The following is a 14,208-nucleotide window of genomic DNA, read 5'->3' on the forward strand; positions in this document are numbered from 1 at the left end:
ACACACACACACACACACACACACACACACACACACGCACACAGATATTCCTTTGGGGCAAACTGCAGAGAGCTTTATAAACTAACAGAACAATTTTAAAGGGAATTCTGTATCAAACTGGGAGGTGAATGTTGGGGTAATATGTTCAGGAAATGTAGTAAATGTCAGAACTCTGGCTGTTGCATTCTGAACAAACTGAATGCTAAACAACAAATACAGAAAATAAAAAATCAGAGACATGTAATTACTTCATAAATATCAGCATATATTTAATTTGAAACCTGTTTTTCTTTTTGTGACACATCTTTTCCTGCAAGGATCTTAAAGTGAAAACAGGCTGAATTCAAGTATGTAAGTTAGTAGCAAGATCAGACATATCTGCTCTGAGGACATCGGAGAATGCAGGACGGGCTGAGGTCTTATTTGGATTACCTCTACAAACGTTGGTCATGTTTAATATTAAACACATAATATGCCCATTTGATTTAAATGACCATAAACTAAAAACATTAGTTTGTTTTGTTAGAATTTGTGAGCTTAATTTTTTACACTGCAGTCTGAGCACCTTTAACTGTTATGTTTCCTCTTCATAAAGATCTGTGCAGCAACGACTAACTCGGTTTGATTCAACAAATTCAACAAAGAGTTTTGACCTTTGGCGCACACACACACACACACACACACACACACACACACACACACACACACACACACACACACACACACACACATGCACACACGCACACACACACACACACACAAACCAAGACTACACAAGTCTGTAATGATTTCATCATGTAGCAGGATATCCTACCACCATTATATAAACACTCCAAGAAGGTGCAGAGGTCTCCTCTTACTTCCCTACCCTTCCTCACCCCTCTGTATCCCTCTCTCCCCATTCACTTCTCCACATATCCCTTACCTCCTGAACCCAGACCTTTTGGGGGAGGTGGCAGCACGGCAGCAGTAGCTGTCTGGTACCTTTGTTTCTTCATTTTGGTTACACAAGGTGATGTTTTACTTTAGTCCAAATGGGTGAGGAAATTCCAACATCTCTTGACACCACTTTACTGTTTCCTTTACAGCTTCCATTGTCATGCAGTAAATAGTTTTTATAAAATTTAAACCCTGTAACGTAATGTAATAAGACCTCTACATCATCAGTGTGTTTTTTTTCCTGAACAACCTGAATAAATTGCATGATACATTTTCAAGCAATAAATTACAGAAAAAAAAGATACAAATTAAAAGTCACATGTACAAATTAAGATTTAATTTCTTTCAACGAATTGTCAAAAGGTTCATCAACAGCTCAGTTAAAACAATTAAAATTTTCTGGAAATTATTTTATGGTTCAGGTTTTTTTGTTTTCTCCCAGTCACCAAGTAGTGACTGGTGGTCACAATAAGAAAAAAGATCTCAGCTTATATGATGGGATCTCTAACGAGGTTATGTTCTTGGTCACTAGAGTCTTTTTTTTTTATTATAAAACTTGATGTTCATTCAGTAATTAATAATTAAGAGATCAGTTCACAATCAGAATAAAACAGGCATTAACCTCCTAAGACCTGAACTCTTCCACTGCATGCATTTTTAATTTCTCTTTGATATTTGGGCATATTGGGGCCCGATGAATGTAAAAACAAAGAATTACCAGATTTATATATATTTTTTACCTTATTTTTGTTTTTAAGAAAAATAAGAGCCACATATGAGGATATTTGTTTAAAATTTTTCATAGAACAGTAGCAGTATAATGTCCTTGTAAGTGGATATCAGGCCCTTGTAGAGCAAAATTGAGTATTTTGGTCTAAATAACCCAAAATGTGATGTCCACATATGTGGACGCCAGGTCCTAGGATTGAGATTGAGATTGTTTTTAACTAACAGAAGTTAGTTAATTACGAGATTGGAGGTGCAGTGTTTTATATAATAAGATGAAATGTGATTTAGGAGCCACTGATTCTCGATTTGAGTTGGATGTTGACATGAACTGTGATTTATAAACTGCGCTGGATGAATCTAAGTTGCAGATAAAGTAAAGCTAGCATTAGCAAGCTTGCAGTTATTTTTATAGGCATATGCTTGCGCCAACTAAACAGTGAAAATGAAACAAAATTGGTTCACATTAATAGCAATGTTGGTTGCAAAGCTACTGTAATTGTATTTATGAAGACTATTTTTAATGCTTTTTGGTTGGAGCATCTCATTGGTTGCTGTAACAGCTGTGTAACTAACAAAACTTAAATGTACATTGAAGTGAAAGGAATTCTGCCTGCAACAATATATGTGTCCAAGCCATCAAATCATTATTTTCTCACCTAAACAGAATGGCAATGGCAGTTTTATTTATTAGCACATTTGCTTACATGCAAACTCAATGTGCTTATCACAGAAGATAAAAACATTAAAACCAGTCTAGATTTAAATTACTTTAAGGCACAGTTTGCATATTCTTCGACAAAGGGCTGAGATGTAAATTCCACACATTTGTGGGCAGTGAATGGTTCTTACAAATTTCAGGTCTTAGTGTAGTTCTTGGTGTGTAGGATCACAGACTTGTTGCATGCTTAGATCTAACAGTGTAATGTTAGGAGATGGTTTGTATTGGCCACCAGTGTGAATAAATTACTAAGTGGTCCCATTCCTTGAAGAGAATCATCTTCCACTCTGCCAGACAGAGAGGGCCTCACACACTTCCTTTGTGTGAGTGTGTGTCCCTCTTGGATTAACACCTCCAGGCAGAGACAGGATATTGATGTCAGTTTCATTTTTTAAAGATTGACAGTCTGTTTCTTTGCTCTTTTTTGTGTGTTTGTGACAGCTGGTGTGATTTTTAGCATTTGATTTTGGAAATAACACTAGCACTAACATTCTGTCTTAAAGAGTGGAAAAACTGTAAATACGAGTGCAAATAATATGTTTAATGTAACAGTAAAATGTTCTGGTCTTCCTGGACCTGGAAAAGGCATTCGATCTGGTCCCTCACGAGCTGATTTGGCGATCGCTACAAACCCACGGTGCCCTGCTGCTGCTCTATTGCAACGTTACAAGCATGGTCCCATGATCGCCAGCCTTCCCGATCACCGTCAGCATCCACCAGGCCTCGGCCCTCTCACCCCTATTGTTCATCTTCTGTATGGACACTGCGATGGCCGACTTGCAATCACCACACTCATGGAGCCTCATGTATGCAGATGACGTGAGCCTATCGGAAACAGAAGACCACCCAGCCCTGTAAACTTGAACACAAGTGTGGAAAGATCGGCTCTCCGAAAACGGCATGCACCTGAACATCAAGAAGACTGAGTACCTCGAATGTGGCCCCCAGACTGACTATCACCATCAAGGGCGAGCCACTGACCAAAGTCACCAATTCAAATACCTGCAAAACTTTACCAGACGCAGCGTGGATGAAATGGCGTCAGGTCACTGGAGTCCTGTGTGACAAGGGAATGCCGATCTACCTCAAGGGGAAAGTCAACAAATCGATCGTGCGCCCAGTGGCACTCTATGGCTCAGAGTGCTGGCCAGCAATGACCAAGCATGGGCAAGTTCTTCGCACCATGGAGATTAAGATGCAGAGGTGGCCCCTGGGTCTCACATGACTCGACCGAGTGATGAACGAAGACGTCAGGAAACGATGGGGAGTGGCGCCGTTCACGGACAAGATGCGAGTGTTGAGTCTCCGATGATACGGCCATGTTGTCCGTTGCGAGAATAATGCCGTTGCGAAAACAGGCCAACGATTAGACCGGGGGCAACAACAGGCCACGAGGAAGACCAAAAAAGCGCTGGATGGACCAAATCAAAGACGATATGAGGGCTGCGAACGTCACACCGGAAGATGCTCTGGATAGGAAGAAGTGAAGGAATGTGTGCAAAATAGCAGACCCTGCATCCAGCAGGACATGAACCTCTAGGAAAGAAGAAAAAGAAGAATATAACAGTAAAATGTACAGTAGGAGGTTTGGCATTGGAAAATGCAGGGACCTCTGTATCTCCAGAACCGCTGTATCTCTTTTAGCATGTGGCATGTGCACTAATGCACAGCCATTTTTTCATGACTCCCACTCTGCTCTTTAGATCAGAAGTTGGTCATATGATGAGACAGCAGTTGCCTAAAGAAAGACTGAGTTATATGTGTTTAAGAGTGCAACATAAAGGGACACCACAGGGATAATTGCTCTTTGACCCCTTGAAGTCGACTCTTATTATCATTGTGAAACAGAATTCATCAAGCAAAGCATTGTTCATCCACTAATAATATAAATAACATGAGGTGTGTTTAGGACGGGGGTATCAAACATAAGGTCTGGAGGCCAGATTTGGCCTGGCAAAGACTCCAATCTGGCCCACTGCATGACATTGGTAAATGTGAAGGGAACTATTTTCACATATTTTACACATTTTCTCACCATGGCCATTCACAATACACCAAAGTAATTAAATGATAGATTTCTGTAATTTCCAACTTTACTTCTTACAATTTAAACCCCAAATGTCATGCTGACAGCATCTGCCAGCCTCAAGGACTGCTGCACACTGGCTGTACAAGCACTGACAGCAGCCCATTCACTTATTTTCATTACTGACACTGGATTGGCCAATCAGACCAACCCCTCCGCTACCTTCACTGTGCGCTCATGGAGCTTGTAGAAAAAAATTAGTGTAGATCAAGTGGTGGAAAGGTGGAGCTGAAAATCTGAAAAGAGATGCAGCTGAATGTGTCAAATTAACCAACATGTTAACTGCTGCACTGCGAGCAGTAGTACCAGCAACAACTAGTAACCAGGCCTCTCAGTCACAGGAGGCTGTTGCTGCTAGCACAAGCTAGCAGTGAGGAAGAAACAGAGGAAGATTAAATTCATGTGGTAAGAAAATTCAAGAGATTCAAGGATTCAGGCAAAATGAAAGACTACTTTGTAGCTTTTAATTGTCAGAACAACTAACTAACCGAACAACTCAGCCCTTTCCTCTGACCACTGGCATGCCCCAGGGATCTGTCCTGGGCCCCCTTCTTTTCATTATCTACCTTCTTCCGTTTGGACACATTTTCCGTAAATACAATATCCATTTTCATTGTTATGCCGATGACACCCAGCTTTATCTGTCCACTAAACCTGATTCTGCTCTTCCCCCATCCTCCCTCACCCTCTGCTTAGCTGAACTAAATTCATGATTCTCTTCTAATTTTCTCAAACTCAATAGTAATAAATCCGAGCTCCTCTTGGTAGGCACTAAATCAACATTATCCAGAACCAACAGTTTCTCTATTGCTATCGATAACTCACCTGTCTTCGTTTCCTCCTCTGTGAAAAGTTTGGGTGTCATCCTCGACAGTACTCTATCTTTCAATTCACACATTAATAATATTACTCGGTCTGCATATTTTCAATTGCGCAACATTAATCGTCTCCGTCCTTTTCTAACCCCACATGCCACTGCCATTCTTGTCCATAGCCTTGTTACTTCCCGGATTGATTATTGTAATTCACTTCTTTTTGGTCTTACTCAAAAATCCACCCACAAGCTCCAACACGTCCAGAACTCTGCTGCCCATATCATCATCAGGACCCCTTCTGCCCACCACATCATTCCTGTCCTGCAGCAGCTTCATTGGCTCCCGGTCAAATATAGCATCAATTTCAAAATACTCTTGTACACATTTAAGGCTATTCATCATCTCTCTCCTCCATATCTCTCTGACCTGGTTCAGATCACCGCCCCATCTTGTTGTCTCAGATCTTCTTCTTCCCTTTCACTCTCAGTCCCTTCCCCCCGTCTTGCAACCATGGGGAGCCGGGCTTTCAGCTGCTCTGCTCCACGACTCTGGAATTCCCGACCTCCTGATTTAAGAAACATCTCTTCCTTCTCTCTCTTTAAGTCCAAACTCAAAACCCACTTGTACAAAATAACTTATCCCACATAACCTTTCCACTCTCCTATGCCTATCCTTATGCTTTTATGATTCTGTAAACTTCTTGCTTTTATGTTGCTTTTATTCTACTGTGTACAGCGACCTTGAGTGTTTTGAAAGGCGCTTTCAAATAAAATGTATTATTATTATTATTATTATTATTATTAACAGTATCAATATGAAACATATGACTGTGACTTGATCCACTACGACTTGATCGCGATGCTACTGCTGTCGTGAAGCAAAAGGGTGGTCTGAGGGATTGAGGTCACAGTTTTACATTTCACTCTCGTGGCCTTGTTGAAAAACAATGGATAGTTTGACGAGAAAGCAAAAATGTGTGACTGTTTAAATAAATGTTACCATTTATCTGAACTGAGAATATCTAGCCCAGAAGAACAGATGAAACCTCTTGCCGTGGCTTTGCTGCAACCACTGCTAGTACATGTTGTCTGCTTCTCTTTATCTTCAGCATCTCCACTAACTCTCCATCTCTGAGAGCACCCAGCCATAACATGGAGACGTCCCACATGAAAAGTATGTTTTTGTGTGGTTGCTAGAGTGTGCGTGTACACACAGAATGCTTATTGCACAGACAGCCGTACCACACAAACATAAAATTACACACGTGGCCCCTATTTACCTTTCAAATGTAGCAGTTTGACTTCTGAGCAGATTGACTTTATCATCACCAGAACAGGATGGCAGGTCAACAAATGCAACGGAAATCTGGGGAAAAAATAACAACAAAAACCAAAAACCAAAAAGATGATGTAATTCAATTAAATTTTATTTATATAGCGCCAAATCACAACAAAAGTCGCCTCAAGGCGCTTCATAGATACAGAGAAAAACCCAACAATCATATGACCCCCTATGAGCAAGCACTTTGGCGACAGTGGGAAGGAAAAACTCCCTTGTAACAGGAAGAAACCTCGGGCAAAACCAGGCTCAGGGAGGGGCGGCCATCTGCTGCGACCGGTTGGGGCGAGAGAAGAAAAACAGGACAAAGACATGCTGTGGAAGAGAGACAGAGGTTAATAACAGATATGATTCAGTGCAGAGAGGTCTATTAACACATAGTGAGTGAGAAAGATGACTGGAAAGGAAAAACTCAATGCATCATGGGAATCCCCGGCAGCCTACACCTATTGCAGCATAAGGGAGGATTCAGGGTCACCTGGTCCAGCCCTAACTATATGCTTTAGCAAAAAGGAAAGTTTTAAGCCTAATCTTAAAAGTAGAGATAGTGTCTGTCTCCTGAATCCAAACTGGAAGCTGGTTCCACAGAAGAGGGGCCTGAAAACTGAAGGCTCTGCCTCCCATTCTTCTTTTAAAGCAGGTAACTGTCTCTTATTTAATAATAGTAATAATAATAAATAGATTAGGGGCCGATCCCAGATCATTAATAGAATAGAATAGAATAGAATAGAATTCAACTTTATTGTCATTGCACATGCACAGGTACAGGGCAACGAAATGCAGTTTGCATCCATCCAGAAGTGCTTTAGCCATGATATAGATATATTACAATATATATTTGCAATAATATAGATATGTAAGTATATTACAGAAATGGGTCTATTATGGTATGTTATAATGTACACGGTATGAAGTATGTTATGAATATTCTATAACTATAAGTTAAGAACTAATTAATTAAGCCTATTAAGAACTAATAGGCTAAAATGTGACAAGTTGGGAGTAAGACTAGTTTCACTAAAGCAAACCAGTCAAAGCTGTTGGTGTGTCTGCATATCCCTGACACACCAACAGTTTTGACTGAATGGACTGATCGATCACGAATCAGTAAGATGAAATACCATACATAATATCATATATACTTTTTAACACAATTACTTTTTTGTTTCACAAACTACTACTACTAATAACAATAGCTAATAAGTACAATATTACTACTGATTTGTAAACATATTATTTATAATTGTAGTATAATTATTTAAATATGTTCTAAGGTTTAAATGACGACCAATTTAGTGGTAAATGGTAAATTGGTTGAAGATAAATTATTAGCCTACAATCCATAATTGCCTTTTCAAATACAATCTGGTTGATTAGATTATTTATCCTTTTAATATCAAAGTCTATAAGTAAACCTTATTACCTGGTCCTTTCCACATTTTTGAACTTTGAGAAACTATTAATAAAAATTAAATGAAAAATTACATTGCCAGTTTGGACAAGGTGATTCACTAAAGTGTTTTGCTATGATATGAAAATAAGAATTTTGCAGTTAGTTGTGGAAGAGTAGACTAGATTCATTTAGTTTGTGTGAGTTTTCTGGCCCACCAGACAATCCGGACTGTGTCACTGCCCAACCAGAACCTACTGGCCTATTGTTTGTATACCACCCAGCCAACTGACCGGACGTTTACCTCCATTACCTCGAGATGTTTACCTCCACAGTCGGACCAGAATAACCTGTCACTCAGCGCTTACTATTCACCCGTTTCCTCCAATAGCGTGACTCTGTCCTAAGAGGGGGGGGGGGGCTGGATTAAAACAGGATAGAACGAGGAAAACAAGATGTGACAGAGAGGAGGGTTTCACAAAGGACAGGAAACACAAAGACATGTCAGAGAGAGCAGGATGGAGAGATGGAAGGACAGATAGAAAGAGGATGGCTGAGAGGGAAATAAGGGAGAAATGGTGAATGTGGGCTTAAGGAGTTAAATGTATGAGACAGAGGTAGAATATAAGAGAGGAGGAGGAAGGAAACTGGAAGGAAAGATCAAGAAAAAAGAGGAAGAAGGTCCAGATGGTTTAATGAAGAAAGAAATAAAGAAAGGATAAAGGCAGCCAAAAATATTTTCCTACAGCTTTGAAGTCCACTTTTAGTTCCAAAGCGGTTTGTTGTGATTATGATATGATTCGATAAACAGCGGTGGCTTGCGGTGCGTGCCCCGGCAGATAAAGCGATGAAAGTTTTCTAAAAACAGAAGTGACTCAGAGGTTATGGTTTTTAGCAGCGTTAGTCAGCAGACTGACAGACGCAGCTTTGATCAGCATCCAGGTCTGATGAAAAACGTCAGAATATTACACCCTTAAAAAACAACTGGAAGTAAACAAATGTGTCATTATCTGAATATTTCTTTAGAAGAATTAAAAAGAAAAGAATAATTTAAAGATTTGACTTTTGACTTTAGGATTTTGTAGATGTATGTTTCATAGTAAGTATAAAAGGCAAGCAGGTTCACTGTGAGAAAAGAGAATTTATTTAAAATATAACCAACAAAAGACAAACGAAAAACATTGTCTCAATGATGTTTTGTGACTGATACCCTGCTAGTGTCTTAGTAAGGTGCGTCTGTGTTCTTTCTCTTTGATTCTTACTGATTTTTCTCATTGTTGATAATAGTGATGGACGTAACTGATTTTGGGGGTTTCTTTCATCATCTTTATGACTGAAGTACAATTGGGTTGTAAGGATAAGTAAACAATTATTTCTGCATGATCTGGTCTCACTATAAATTTGAAAACATGGGAGATCACTGTCCAAGACAATGTTCCCATAATCAGACATTCGGTGAGCCCGAGTGCTCTACCGATGGGGGCGACTCTCATCCCAGGAGAGAACAGTTCCATAAAGATAGGAATGCTTCATCACAGAGGTCACTGAGATCTGACAGCAAAACACCCTGCACAGTGTTCTTGTTCTTTATTCTGTCACACTGCAGAACCATCTGATCTGCAACACTGGAGTGGCCGCCAGAGTGGCCACAAATATCAAAAAAATAAAACACTTAAACTGAACTTATTACACCAATTTTCATCTCTATATTTTTTGTTCTTGGACTCTACTACAGTAGTTGTGCGTGATGCCTTCTTTTTTCTCATACTGTGCCTTGGTGCAGGCGTTCAGTTCATTCTCTTTAGCTCCTATTCCTGTATGATTGTTTCATTTCACAAACTTTCTCCTCGTGGCTGGCCCTCACAAACAGAAGGTGTGGACAGTGTTGGAATTTTATTGGAATTCCACGTGAAAGACCAATACAAAGTGGTGTACATGTGAGAAGTGGAACAAAAATCATACATGATTCCAAACATGTGCGTAATTATTCAGCCCCCTGAGTCAATACTTTGTAGAACCACCTTTTGCTGCAATTCCAGCAGCCAGTCTTTTAGGGTCTGTCTCTACCAGCTTTGCACATCTAGAGACTGAAATCTTTGCTCATTCTTCTTTGCAAAACAGCTCCAGCTCAGTCAGATTAGATGGACAGCGTTTTTGAACAGAAGTTTTCAGATCTTGCCACAGATTCTCTTGGTTTTAGATCTGGACTTTGACTAGGCCATTCTAACACATGGATATGTTTTGTTTTACACCATTGTTGCCCTGGCTTTATGTTTAGGGTCGTTGTCCTGCTGGAAGGTGAACCTCCGCCCCAGTCTCAAGTCTTTTGCAGACTCTTGGAAGAGGTTTTCTTCCAAGATTGCCCTGTATTTGGCTCCATCCATCTTCCCATCAACTCTGACCAGCTTCCCTGTCCCTGTTGAAGAGAAGCACCCCCAGAGCATGATGCTGCCACCACCATATTTGACAGTGGGGATGGTGTGTTCAGAGTGATGTGCAGTGTTAGTTTTCCGCCACAGGGTGGGCCATTTATATGGATACACCATAATAACATGGGAATGGTTGGTGATATTAAAGTCCTGTTTGTGGCACATTAGTATATGTGAGGGGGCAAACTCCTCAAGATGGGTGGTGACTATGCTGACCATTTAGAAGTCGGCCGTCTTGGATACAACTTTTGTTTTTTCAATAGGAAGAGGGCCATGTGACACATCAAACCTATTGGTAATGTCACAAGAAAAACAATGGTGTGCTTGGTTTCAACGTAACTTTATTCTTTCATGAGTTATTTACAAGTTTCTCTTTGTTCACAGCCATTGACATGTCGAAGAGATTAAGACGTGAGGAGCGGATCGAAATTGTGTTGATATCTGGTGAACGCAGTAACTGGGTCATTGCAGCAGATTTCAATGCAAGACACCCTACGAGACCACCCATCTCCCATGCCACAGTTAGCAAACTGCTTTCTAAGTTTCGTGAAACTGGTTCAGTGTTGGATTTGCCAAAATGTGGACGCAAGAAAACTGTCACTAGTGAAGAAACATCAGTGGCTGTCCTAGCTTCATTCAGCAAGAGCCCACAGCGTAGCACTCGCCGCATGTCACTGGAGAGTGGCATTAGTCGAACATCCCTTCGGTGGATATTAGCTACTCACAAATGGCATCCTTACAAACTCCAGCTACTGCAGCATCTCAATGAGGATGATGCAGATCGGCGCACAGAATTTGCAGAATGGGCAAAACAAAAATTGGAACAGGACCCTCAGTTCATGCAGAAGATTTTGTTCAGTGATGAGGCAAACTTTGATGTGAATGGTGAAGTTAACAAACAAAACCACTGCTATTGGTCTGACACTAACCCACATTGGATGGATCCCTCCAAGACTGTTGGAACAAAAAGTGATGGTTTGATGTGGTATATGGGGTACAACGATAGTGGGTCCATTCTTCATCAATGCAATTCAATTCAATTCAATTCAATTCAATTCAATTCAATTCAATTCAATTCAATTCAATTCAATTCAATTCAATTCAATTTTATTTATATAGCGCCAAATCACAACAAATGTTGCCTCAAGGCGCTTCATAGATACAGAGAAAAGCCCAACAATCATATGACCCCCTATGAGCAAGCACTTTGGCGACAGTGGGAAGGAAAAACTCCCTTTTAACAGGAAGAAACCTCCGGCAAAACCAGGCTCAGGGAGGGGCGGCCATCTGCTGCGACCGGTTGGAGTGAGAGAAGGAAGACAGGATAAAAGACATGCTGTGGAAGAGAGACAGAGATTAATAACAGGTATGATTCAATACAGAGAGGTCTATTAACACATAGTGAGTGAGAAAGGTGACTGGAAAGGAAAAACTCAATGCATCATGGGAATCCCCCGGCAGCCTACACCTATTGCAGCATAACTAAGGGAGGATTCAGGGTCACCTGGTCCAGCCCTAACTATATGCTTTAGCAAAAAGGAAAGTTTTAAGCCTAATCTTAAAAGTAGAGATAGTGTCTGTCTCCCGAATCCAAACTGGAAGCTGGTTCCACAGAAGAGGGGCCTGAAAACTGAAGGCTCTCCCTCCCATTATACTTTTAAATACTCTAGGAACAACAAGTAGGCCTGCAGAGCGAGAGCGAAGTGCTCTAATAGGGTGATATGGTACTACAAGGTCATTAAGATAAGATGGGGCCTGATTATTTAAGACCTTGTATGTGAGGAGCAGGATTTTGAATTCAATTCTGGATTTAACAGGAAGCCAATGAAGGGAAGCCAAAACAGGAGAAATATGCTCTCTCTTTCTAGTCCCTGTCAGTACTCTTGCTGCAGCATTTTGGATTAACTGAAGGCTTTTCAGTGAGTTTTTTGGACATCCTGATAATAATGAATTGCAGTAGTCCAGCCTGGAAGTAATAAATGCATGAACTAGTTTTTCAGCGTCACTCTGAGACAGGATATTTCTAATTTTAGAGATGTTGCGCAAATGGAAGAACGCAGTCTTACATATTTGTTTAATATGTGCGTTGAAGGACATATCCTGGTCAAAAATGACTCCAAGGTTCCTCACAGTGTTACTGGAGGCCAAGGTAATGCCATCCAGAGTAAGAATCTGGTTAGATACCATATTTCTAAGCTTTTCAGCGCCGAGTACAATGACCTCAGTTTTATCTGAGTTAAGAAGCAGAACGTTAGTGGCCATCCAAGTCTTTATGTCTTTAAGACATTCCTGCAGTTTAACTAATTGGTGTGTGTTATCTGGCTTCATGGACAGATAGAGCTGGGTGTCATCTGCATAGCAGTGAAAATGTATGCTATGTCTTCTAATGATGCTGCCTAGGGGAAGCATGTATAATGTAAACAGAATTGGTCCTAGCACTGAACCCTGTGGAACTCCATAATTAAACTCAGTGTGTGAAGAGGACTCTCCATTTACATGCACAAATTGGAGTCTATTAGATAGATATGATACAAACCACTGCAGTGCAGTACCTGTAATACCTACAGCATGTTCTAATCGCTCTAATAGGATATTATGGTCAACAGTATCGAATGCTGCACTAAGGTCAAGAAGGACAAGCACAGAGATGAGTCCACTGTCAGAGGCCATAAGAAGATCATTTGTAACCTTCACTAAAGCTGTTTCTGTGCTGTGATGAACTCTGAAACCTGACTGAAACTCTTCAAATAAACCATTCCTCTACAGATGATCTGTTAGCTGTTTGACAACTACTCTTTCAAGGATTTTTGATATGAAAGGAAGGTTGGAGATTGGCCTATAATTAGCTAAGACTGCTGGGTCTAGAGATGGCTTTTTGAGTAAAGGTTTAACTGCAGCCACCTTGAAGGCCTGTGGTACATAGCCGATTATTAGAGATAGGTTGATCATATATAAGATCGAAGAATTAATCAATGGCAGGACTTCTTTGAGCAGTTTTGTAGGAATGGGGTCTAAAAGACACGTTGATGGTTTGGAGGAAGTAATTATTGAAGTTAACTCAGAAAGATCGATTGGAGAAAAAGAGTCTAACTTAACATCAATGGTACTAAGAGTAGCTGTAGATAATATTACATCTGTGGGATGATTATTGGTAATTTTGCAATGCAAACCTCAAGGCCACTGGATATTTGAAATTGCTACATGATGATGTGTTTCCCTCTTTATGCACTGAAGCTGGCACGTTCCCTGAGTTTTTCCAGCAAGATGGTGCACCCCCACATTATGGGTGCCAGGTCCAAGCATTCCTAGATGAACAGTTTCCTGGAAAGTGGATTGGTCGTCGTGGGCCAGTTGAATGGCCCCCAAGGTCTCCCAATCTGACCCCCTTAGACTTTTATCTTTGGGGTCATCTGAAGGCAATTGTCTATGGTGTGAAGATACGAGATGTGCAGCACCTGAAACTACGGATACTGGATGCCTGTGCTGGCATTTCTCCTGCAGTGTTGCTATCAGTGTGTGAAGAGTGGGAGAAGAGGGTTGCATTGACAATCCAACACAATGGGCAGCACATTGAACACATTTTATAAGTGGTCAGAAACTTGTAAATAACTCATGAAAGAATAAAGTTACGTTGAAACAAAGCACACTGTTGTTTTTCTTGTGACATTACCAATAAGTTTGATGTGTCACATGGCCCTCTTCCTATTGAAAAAACAAAAGTTGTATCCAAGATGGCCGACTTCTAAATGACCACCATGGTCACC

The 14,208-nt window shown here is 40.6% G+C and overlaps 1 pseudogene; it reads left to right on the top strand.

The window, feature by feature from the left end:
• Positions 1-3,066: 3,066 nt before the first annotated feature.
• On the top strand, positions 3,067-3,918 carry LOC146498404 (uncharacterized; annotated as a pseudogene).
• The last annotated feature ends 10,290 nt before the right edge of the window (positions 3,919-14,208 follow it).

The sequence above is a fragment of the Neolamprologus multifasciatus genome, chromosome 18, assembly GCF_963576455.1.
Source record: "Neolamprologus multifasciatus chromosome 18, fNeoMul1.2, whole genome shotgun sequence".
Taxonomy (NCBI): Eukaryota; Metazoa; Chordata; class Actinopteri; order Cichliformes; family Cichlidae; genus Neolamprologus; species Neolamprologus multifasciatus.